Raw genomic sequence first — 11,002 nt, forward strand, 5'->3', positions numbered from 1 at the left:
TTGTTAACACTTTTGTCTTGCAACAAACAAAGACACACACACACACACACACACCAGAGTGAAGGATTACTGCTGCCGACCAACGTGCAAAAAGAAATAGTACATCTGTTCGATATATTTGCATTTCTTTGGTTAACTCACAATGCGCCACTTGACTCGATGGAAAGCGAACATTCTCAGTCAGCCGTGAGAAACCCACCCCATCGATGAGGCCCCTTTCCACCTTTTGGTTTCTTTAACCGGGGTAACAGCACATCACAAGCAGCAGCTTGCACAAAAACACAATCTGTCAACTTGGAGGCAGCCGGGGCCAGTTTATTCATGATTCGCCCTCATCAGTTTCTATTTACTCAGTGTTCTTGGGTGTAGAAAGGGGACCAAGTGCAATTCTAGGACATCGCAATGTGCGCTATTCAGCAATCTGCAGCTCTAATTGCAGAGTGAGGGGAAATTTTCGACATCTCTAGCATTGAGGCACGACAGCTGCAGCTGGCATGGCATGCGGTGGGTGTGTTTAAGGGAGGTGTGGCAGCTGAAAGGGTGTCAGAGACTAACCTCCCACTGAGAGCCACCCACACATTCACACACGCACCTAGGCATAAACACACACGCAGAGTTGCACGCCCTCGTGTTCACAATCAATAATGTTAATGACATACCAAAGCATCAGGGGGAAATACCGTGCTTTAAAATGTGATTTTTTTTCCCTCCCTGATGCCACTCAGCTGCACATCCTTGATCTCACTGATTTAGAGAGGAGTCAGCTGTCGTGAAAAAAAAAATAAAAAAATGCGAGGCATACTCTGCATACACATATCCCGTTCCTCCAGTCAACTGGTCATAAAACTCTGCCATGAAATATCTGCGTACACACGAAGATAAACTGTACATGAACCTTTAAAAAGTGTGTGGACCGGAGGAAGGGATGTGAATGCTCTCTTTTTTTGCCTTCCCATTTTCCTTCTTTTTATTCCCACCTCATTACTCCACCATCTTACCATCCCCCTTCCTGAATGCTAAATGGGGAAAGTGTCCAGGGAGATGAGTGCTGATAAATTCATTCCTTACCAGAAGCCAAGTGCACTGATCCGACCTGATGCGCGGGCCCCCCAGCGATCGAGTGACCTTTGACCTTTCGTACTGATCGAGGCCAACGATCTGATGAGTCTCTCCTATAATGGGGGGGGGGGGGGGGGGAGTATAGAGAATGGGAAAGGGGTAGATAAAAAAAAAATGTCCCCAGTCATAAGAAGTATGGCTGTGGCTGCATTGCATCCTGCAGAATTTCCTCAGAGACCAGGATGGGGAATTCGAATGGAAGTATGTTGTCATTAATATTCATGCAATGCAGAAAGGCATAAAAAAAGAGCATCTTTGAGTGTACTTTTACCACACTCATGCAGAGGTCGGGCACAAAATGAAAAATGTGCACAGGAAGGTGTCGGTCCTCAATCATAGAGCTGGCCAAACTTTACAAGAGAATCACAAATAAACACAGATTTCCTTATTCCTCACCTCCGTATATCTAAACTGCAGCAGGCTCTGAAGAATGTCATTAAGATGGCAGCATTTGGAGAAAGCACCGGGCATTGGCAGCTGTTCAACGTGCACTCAGGGTCACCAGGCCGGCAGAATCAAGAAGAAAACCGTGTTTTCATTCAAGTAGCCTAGATCGTTATATCCAGCAGGGTTTGGTAAGACGGGCTCCCACATGCTGTTGCTATAAATAAGATCTTCCTCAGTCTGCCTGGTTAATAGAGGTAGAGATTTTTTTTGTTGAAATGACCTTGAAATATGACATCAGAAATATTTGAATTCCCACCATTACGACCGGCCCTGAGAAAGCACAGGCAGTAATACGATTCCATATCAAATCAATAACAACAACAGTCTTCCAGTATGGGACTCCCTGGGGGAAAATTCTATCAAGGAGACTCACTTTAGTGGCTAAGTGCGTGTGTTTCAGCATCTATTGCAAAATATTTGCAATCCCATCACATTTGAAATTGTAAACCTGGCCTGGCGGGCATGTTGTTGATTCTGCAGTGCAACAACTAAAACCCCCGAAGTGACAAAGCAGCGGCCCAGCAGCAATCCATGAAGTGAACAAACAGAAGTGGGACTAACCAGGCCCTGTTGGAGTCTGGGGGAATGCAAGGGGTCCCCTCAGGGACCACGGACGCTGACTGCCTTTCAGTGGAAATTTAACAAAATGACAGGAAACAATTAACCTACACTCATTTCTTTCCTGACACTCCCCCGGAAAATGTCAAATGTCAGCGCCTCGGAGAACGGCTCTTCGTGTGTGACCTGATGAGAATCTCTATGTTTACATGCACCCAACTAACCTGATTATGGTTGGCTTTCTGCAGTAACTCAATTTCTTCAGAGTCACGTAGGAAGCCGTTTCCTTGATGGAGGAAAGGGATTGGGACTAAACTGGTTAACTAAGAGTTCCTGCAGGAGCAAGCTGAATTCTTGACGTACATAACCTCTGGAGTTTGTGCGTCAGCCATGAAACAAACCGTGAAAGCAGTGGAGAGGAAAGATGAGAACCGACTCCAAGGAAGCAAACACGTGACAAGATAAACCCATCAACAACTTGGAAGCTTACGTTGACCTCTGACCGTTGGTGTTTGTGGGCACCACCTAAACACCGATCATCTCGAGATAGACGGGAACAGTGTAATGACACAGCTGCTCCTGTGGTCAGAGATGCAGCACCTGGCAGCGTATCCAGCAGTTGTGTGTTCCTCTTGTTTTGGCTCGAGCCCGTGCAGCTCGGTGCTGAACTACATGTGGCCCGACGGTGCTGTTTACATTTCAGAGAGGTTCCAAGGGCTTCCAGTAAACATAGCCCGGGGAAGGTAAGCAGTGAATGAACACAGTGTAGCTGCTAGGCATTGTAAGAATTAGAGACCTATTGTTTGGCTCACGACACAGCGTCTGGGACACCGTTATGCAATCTCCTTCTCTGCTGCTTCTTCTTTTAAAAAAGGCAGTAAACCCATATAAAGCAGTCCGTGTCAAGTCTGCTCTGCCCATCCTGCTCGGGATCCCACCTCCTGTGGCTAACCTCCAAACGTCCACAGACTGTTTCAGTACACTTCAGCGCATGGAGAGCAGTTGATCTCCTCCACATTGACAGACAAGGGCGATTACAGAAGCAGGAGAAAGAAGAAGTAGAAGAAAAAAAATCAGGCCACTGTCACTCCAGATCATTATCCTCTGTCGACAGCCATTACAAATCGCATAAAAGTAAGGCTAGTCAAAATGATGTCTCAAAATGAAAGGAACGAAAGAAAAAAAACAAGTTAGATGGAGTATACTACCCTAGCTTTGAATTAGCGCCGCTTGGCTGGGCCGGTGCTCCTTAAACGCATCGTGCCGCCGCTGCAGCAGCCAGACCGAGTGCCAGCCCTGCACAGTTCAGCTCCCCTCAGCCTTCCCTTCCACTTTGTGTAAAAGGCTTTCCCATACACACCAGTAACTCCAGTATCCCAGGCTTGTCTAAAACAGTCACAGATAACTCTGTCTCTGCTAACAGCAAGTTACAAGAATAGGCCAAAGGCAACATGTACAGGCATTTTTGTGCTTCAGTAAGTGGAGACAAGGGGCTGCACGGTAACGTCCTGTTTAATGGTGTGCATAATTCAAAAGTACAATCTGAACTGAACTAAGAGACAAAATATCTCCCCGTCAAAAATATTAAAAAAGGAAGTATGATGTTCATTTGAACCAAATGAAGCTGTAGAAAAATGAAAAAAGAAATAACTTGAACGCTCCAACGCCTCTGATTTGTTCTCGCGCGACACTTAAAAGATTTTTGACAGTTGAAGAATAACAAAACCTGAATAATACATTGAAAGTAACCACTTTTAAATACACACTGGAAATTCAACTACAAATGGCCAAAGTTTTGTTATAGTTCTGGTTCGCGCAGTTCTGGGTCACACGGAAACCACATATTTTCAGCAAACCAAACTCATTACCATCTGATTTATGGATCAGTGGAAACACAAACAAGAATAACATCCTCCTCCCAGCGTGTTTCGTCAGCGCTTTTAAAAACACAATGACAGACTACAGACCGTGACCAGACTTTCTAATTTGTCTCACGTCAATGAGCTGGCAACATGAAAGGAACCAACAAAAAAACAGACACACTCTCACAATTGATAAAGGGTTGTTTAGCAGAAAGTTCCTTCCTGTAAAAAGGCTGATAGCCAGAAAACTTGTACATTCCCATCAGTACTGTACACAAAGCAGAATAGGCCGCCTCGCAACAACACAACGCTGTCTGTCAAAACAGCAAAGGACACCTTTTTCATGTATTTTTAGATCAATTAATTTGTTATACTTCAAGGAAATCATGCTGAAGGGAATTGCCATACAGTGTACCATCGAATCAAGCAACCTGCTGTTCATGTCTGTTTGGCTTGCACGACAATTCCACCGCACGGCTTTACTTTATTTTGGTTTTCTTTTAAACGTAAGTTGTGGATAGTACCTGGTTCTTTTTTTTTTGGTACAACACTGCAGACCGAAATCTAAATATTTAAGCTACCTGTTTTTTGTTTGACGTACACGAGACAAAGTGCAGACGTTCCTCGTTTGGTTGCCAGTGAAGACGCTATCGCGGTCAGCTGAGAGTTACGCCTACAATGAGAGAGCACTAATAAAATAGAGAAATGAGCTGGTAGTGAGTGGAGTCGAGCCAAACCATGCAGTGGGAGGAAAAAAAAAACCTCATGCTTAACAGCAGTGTTAGTGAGGTTAAGTGAAGGATACCGACTCCAGCAGCAAATGCATCCAGGGCACGCACGCATGCACACACACACGCACACACACACACCCTAAAGCTGAGCACTTTATGGCACATCTGTCACAGCTCTGCTTCATTTGACTTGTTAATTACAATCAACCTCTATCAAAAACAAGTCAGCAGGCTTTTACGCTTTAAAACAAGTCATGCGATGGTCTCTTGCTCCTTGGCTCACCCAGGGTTGATTTGAGTCAAAGGACGCAGGTGTTTGCACCGAAGGTTTCGTGCAGTATTGTCCTACATTTTGTGACAACAGGTTTAATTTACTGTACTCTAATCTCTATTTACTTAGAAATAAACGTCATGAAATAAATAATTTTGGGAATCATACAGGAAATACACTAATTGAGTGGGAAATAATTCCCTCCAACCATCAAATCAAACTCTATTTACTCATTATCTTAACTTCTTTTTTGGCAGGTGAGCGTGGGAAAATATTGGTTCATTTAGAGACTATGCTCCATTTATAAACCTGTTTATTTATTGGACACCTCTTATTGTAATCACATTTTGATCATTTGAAAATGCCATACCTGACCAGGGCGTTGCTCAATGAATGAATAGACAGAGAGTCAGACAGTGTAATGGCATGCAGTCAGGACGGTAGCTGTGTCACCCACACCCAGTCCTGTCTTCCTATTCAGACAGGCCAATTCTGTTTCGCTACAGTAGGAAGGAGGTATGCACATCGGCACTAAACCAAATCCCTTGGAGGCTGGCTGTGACCACAGAGGTCAGATGGTTCGATTGTCCGGGCCCGCTGAGGGGAACACAGACCGAGTTAACCCCGTGGGTCACGACTGGTCCGTGGACCCAGTGGCAATCGGGTTAATGACTGGCCGGCACTCATTCTCTTCATTGTGGGCTAGTGACTGACACGTAGACAAAACATGCGAGGAGGGTCAGCAACTTTCGCTGGCCTTTCCCCCTCCTGCTCCCGCCCACCCCCCACCAACCCCTATCCTTCCATAATTCCTGATACGGACACTAATGAGTCCCTAAGGGAACAGACGTTGGAGACATAATTCATCTTGGCAAGACACATTTGTTTCTATATGCTTGCTTATTGCAAATCCATAATGCATGAACATGAATTTTTTGTTTGGAGTGACAGTGTTAGTGGATTGACTTGGTGAAACAAAGGGGTGATCCCTCCCTGCTCACGGATCTGACAAGTGGTATTTACACTTCTGTCCACTGGGGAGAAATGCCTTCATGAAACTAGTCACACCAGGAACAAGACTAATGGATCGAGCGCAAAACCGGAAGGTTGTGTTTTGACTCCATTTTGGGGCGAGGTAAGTGGATCGCAAAAGATTACAAATATCTCTGCTGAGTACGTCAATAAGGGTCCTCCTTTATAAACTGAGATGACACACATTTTGCCCCAAAATAAATCAAAGAGATGATTTGGAGGAATTATGATTTTCTGTCAGATGGAACAAAATACCTTACAGTTCCATCCGTGTTGACTGTCGGGGCTAAACCTGGAGTCCACCGCCGCTGCAATCATATCCGTCTGACAATCATGTGTAATAATGGAGCTAAGCGCAGGACATCATGAGGTTTCAAAAGGCCGTCGTTAAACAGCAAGGTCCAATCTGGTCCAAGCAGTTATGACTTTCTTTTTCTGACCAGCCATAATATGTAATGCATGAATAATATAATTGTGTGAATCATTGCTTTTTCACCATCCACACTGCAACAAAATAAGGCCATGGGGAAGCATACTGTAAGTCCTTTATTGCTTCGGATGAAGTTATGAGATGCATAATCTAGTCCAGTAATGGTCTAGCGCCACACAAGGCGGTCATCCGAGGCCTCAAACCTTTATATTCCCCTCTGACCTCACATAACACCTACCCTGCGATGCTTGGCTGTGTGTCACCAGAGGTTGACAGTGGACCTCACCAGCAATGGTGCGATCAGCATTTGACTTCTGCCACTATGCCATCTGCTCCTTCCAGCAGCTTCCCCTCCAGCCATGGCCCCATATTTTTCCACTCAAATGCGCCTGGCATGACAGCAAGCCACTGGATCAGTGAGTGGCAAGAGGGTGGAAACTAAAGAGCTGAGCAGATACAAGACGTACAAGACAGGGCTGGTGTGGCAGCTATTTTATCCATTTGTACTGGAAATAATAGCATTTAGAAATTCCATTCACAAACTTCTAAATGAAATAACCATGAAGTTGTTCAATGGATGTACTACCAACTTTTCTACACGACAGAAAAAAAGAAAAGCATAACTTAAGGTAATGCCTTTGAATTGTAGGCATTACATCTGACCAAACAGTGTCCATCTGCATCTACTCTATGCCTCTTTGAAAAGGCTTAACCACTTCAGTAGGAATCGGATTAACCGACGACGCATCGCGATACAAAAGAATAAACAAGCAAAGCGGCAATTGAAGGCGACAATCCACATATGTCCTCAAGAAACACGCCACAGGCTTTAACATCTTATTTGTGAGTATCACATAAAGAGCAGAAATATGGCGCTGTGAAGGGCTGTTGGCGTCTTCCTGTGGTTCCCTGAAATACATGCTGACATACGCCAGCACCCGAGCAAGCTGTTAAACACGCCTTCTTGAGGCCATAACGCATGACAATTGCTGTAATGTGCAGTGAAGACAAATGTGACGAATGACCCGAAGAGAACCCAACACGCTGACCTTGGAGCAGTTAAAGTCACAGGCTCCTTTAGTCATCGGGTTTGAGCCTCCCTCTGAGAATCATATAAGATAAGATAGGAATAGAAATGACAGGATTACAGCAGCATTGCTCACAAGTAAATAAAAGATACAAAATCAAGTAATATAGATAAACAGTAAAACAGTAATAAAAACAAAACATTTAAAAAAAACAGTAAGAAGAATATTTAATGTACAGACGGAATAAAAATAAAGTGTATAAAAGTACTTAAACGTATTAGATATATGTTCATCCCAAACTAACGGGAAGTATTACTGTGACTGATGAGGCACGGAGTTCTGGTGCTCATGAGGGCATCTCCAATGTTACAAATCTAACCGATATTTCAAATCAAGAGAGATTTTTTTGTTGGTACTGTACACATCAAGCGCCCACACATCCATCACAAACAGACCCCTGGTGGAACGGGAGACCAATTCATGAAAAAACATCGAACTAATGACGACATCTGCGCTTTCCCTGACAGTGATGAGTGGGCTTAAATCCTTCCATAAAATCCAGACTGCAATCAAAACAAAGGCTGACAAAAAGACGGTCGAGAGAGAGTCTGGCTCTCACAACAAGAGCAGGCAGCATGTGATCCCCTGTCTGCTGGTTGGTTGGTTTTGAAGCAACAGGATTTAGTTGGGAGGCCTATTGTGAGTCCCCGGCTAGGCAGCCAGCCGGTCAGCCCGCACAAACCAGACCAGCTTCCTGATCCTTGTCACATGCATGTGCTGTGGGATTGGTTGGGCCACGTGGTTTGGAGAAATGCATCACTTCTAACAAACGTGGTCTGAACCTGAAGGCCTTCAGTATTTTTTTTTTCTCCCTGCCGTCTTCTACTGCTCTCCAAATTATGATCAGTCAGCAAATTGCTAGCAAAGCACCGTGGGAACAGAAACAAAGAAACAAGAGGAACCACAAGGCAACAGCAGGGGAGAGGTGTTACAAGAAAACTGAAATCAGCCACTACTGTTAAGTAACTTCCCAGTCCTTAAGAAAGACCCCAAACAGTGCTGTGTTATGGTAATGTCTTTACAGGCAAACCCAATGGCTGTAACTCTAGAGGGGCGTCTCCAAGCCCACGAGGCCAAGAAGACATCCTAACTAGCTCTGCTGAAGACGGCCTCTGGGCATGTCACAGGAAGCCGCTCCTCTCCCAATCGTGACAGGTGTGTTATTGTTCAGCTGAGCACACATTGTGCTCGCAACTTTATTTTGAAAGACATATTTATCCAGCTAAATTGCACTTTGTCTGGTTAGTCATGCAGACGGCGCTGTTAGAAATAGATGAGAACATGTTTCTTCTTTGGGGGCCTGTCCGCTGCGCTGTACCGATGGCAGAATGAAACAGATCTCTAAGACTTTCCCAGGCACCGTCATTATCGGAGCTGATGTACCGGTCTCCTTCTAGGAGTGTGCTGCTGGCAGTGGGTGAGATGGGGTACTGGCCTCGGCAGCCTCATTTTTACCAACACTAAGTCTTCTTCACAAGATCATGTCTTTGATCTACCTTTCATCTATCTGTTTAAAAGCCTGTCTTCCCTTCTGTAAAGCAACAAAAACATAAACATTCCAACAGAAAATCCAACAAGGTGGAAATCACTCAAAATCAATATTGGGTGCAACCACATAATGAGGCACGGCATGGACGCAAACTCGACTAGATAACAGACAACTGCTAATACGAATGTTTGTTCGGTGACGAGAGAAAATGAGCAGATTAATGGGGTGGATTTCTGCTTCTGTGCACAATAATAACAAATCAGTCACACATCACTGCAGATGTCTTAATGCTCATTCAGAATAGTGGTAATTTTCCTCCCTGGTGTGCAAACCTCAAACTAAACATGTATAGTGTTAAAGGGAAAATATGTTAAATGGTATACCAGGCAATGAACATACTGGAGTAATCTTAAAGCACTCCTGTGCCTACTTAGTTCGGCACAGCCTTACGGAAAACTAATCTTAACCAGACAAAAAACCCTGTGAAAACTAATGGCGTCTTATTGATTTTTAACGCTCCAGGAGAAAAGAACTTTGTATGCTTGATCTGTTCAGATGGGAGCCGTGAAGCCAGGGGGGGGCAGAGCACTGAGAATGAAACAATGGAAACTTACATTTATACTCAAGAGCACCTCTTTGTTGCGTCTGCAGCTAGCCAACGGCATAAGGCCATGTTTGTTTCCCCTTTATTGGGAAGTTAGTTATTGTGGAGGCTAAACTTCCTGCAGGAAGACAGCAAGGGATATGGTGCTGGAAAACAAACATAATTCCACTCGTTTATTTTCCCAGTGGAGTAAACAGCTCATTTGTATGTTGAATAGGCCACAGAAGCAGCCAGTAATGAAGCAAGAATGAGCATGCTGTTTACAAGCAAGCAGCCACATTTTGTGAATGGAGATTAAAAACAACTCAGATGTTGAGGGAAATTGTTCTTTGTCTGTACAAACTGATAAGCTCCCACTGCTGCAAAAAGTAAAGATACCTCAAAATAACAAATGTGAAACAACGGTTAATATCAATACTGCCAGGGTGGGATTTTTTTTATTTACCACTAAATTGTTAATTAAAAAAAAAGAAATTGCCCACAAAACCGTGGGCCTCACCTTTATTATCCATAACCTGCTGGGCATTGATGTCTTTATCGCCCCTAACGTTTTCATGAAAGCACTCCAAGAAACAAATTAATTCAAAATATATTTCGGTGCAGTCCAATTACGGGCAATAGTGTCGCGCACGCGCACACAACTACAACTAAAACTACCAAGTTACCAACATTAACAAAATTACGCGACAAATGTGTAATTAAATAATTAATAGTACAAATACAATAAAGATGATGTATGACAGTCCCCCTTGTGGAATGTGAACGCAACATTAGATGCATTTTGCATTGAGTTTGGTCTCCGGGAGGCGAACATGCTCCTCGATAAATAAACAAACAATGAGTCAGGTATAAGTCAGACGATGACACAATTAATGAACAGATACACAGGCTATATATAGGCTGCTGCTGAAACATAATATCCCCCAGTTATTTGTATATTTGTAGCTCGCATTACATTCCTCGGTGCCTGAAAGCAACTTTATCCTTCGTGTATTCACCGTTACCGCTGGTGTGCCAGTGAGTTTCTCCGCCTTTCGCTGCTCGCACTGTGTGCAGCACTCCTCACTTTTCCGTCACAGTGCTACTTTTTTTTAGTTTGTCCGTCGTGGTCGGCGGGAGGAAAATAGGCGACTCTCTTACCTCCAAGTGAGAGTGGGAGCGGCGTCCCGTCCGGGCTGCGAGGCAGGTGACCGTGCTAGTTATCCTGAAAGGCTGAACCCAGTTGAAGCTGCGGCAGTCGGCCTTACATGTCTCTCCCTCTCGGCGTCAGCCTCCAGACTGAAGCGACTCTGGCCGTGGAGAAATCCACACTGCACCTCTCCGTGATGACAACACGCAGGAAGGAGGACAGACTCCGCCCACCCGGCGCCT

The 11,002-nt window shown here is 44.4% G+C and overlaps 1 protein-coding gene across 4 annotated transcripts in view; it reads right to left on the reverse strand.

Moving 5' to 3' along the window:
* The window catches only part of sipa1l2 (signal induced proliferation associated 1 like 2), a 76,309-nt gene extending 65,413 nt beyond the window's left edge, over nt 1–10,896 (reverse strand). For 3 of the 4 annotated variants that reach the window (XM_068567465.1, XM_068567464.1, XM_068567462.1), the window contains exon 1: nt 10,772–10,896. The gene's annotated coding sequence lies outside the window, so the exon portion shown is untranslated. Of the gene's footprint in view, nt 1–1,068; nt 1,149–10,771 lie in introns of those variants that run through there. The other variant, XM_068567463.1, reaches the window with a different exon arrangement.
* Nucleotides 10,897–11,002: the final 106 nt, after the last annotated feature.

Source organism: Clinocottus analis, unplaced genomic scaffold (genome assembly GCF_023055335.1).
Source record: "Clinocottus analis isolate CAN_PGR_092001 unplaced genomic scaffold, fCliAna1.0.p SCAF_8, whole genome shotgun sequence".
Lineage (NCBI taxonomy): Eukaryota > Metazoa > Chordata > Actinopteri > Perciformes > Cottidae > Clinocottus > Clinocottus analis.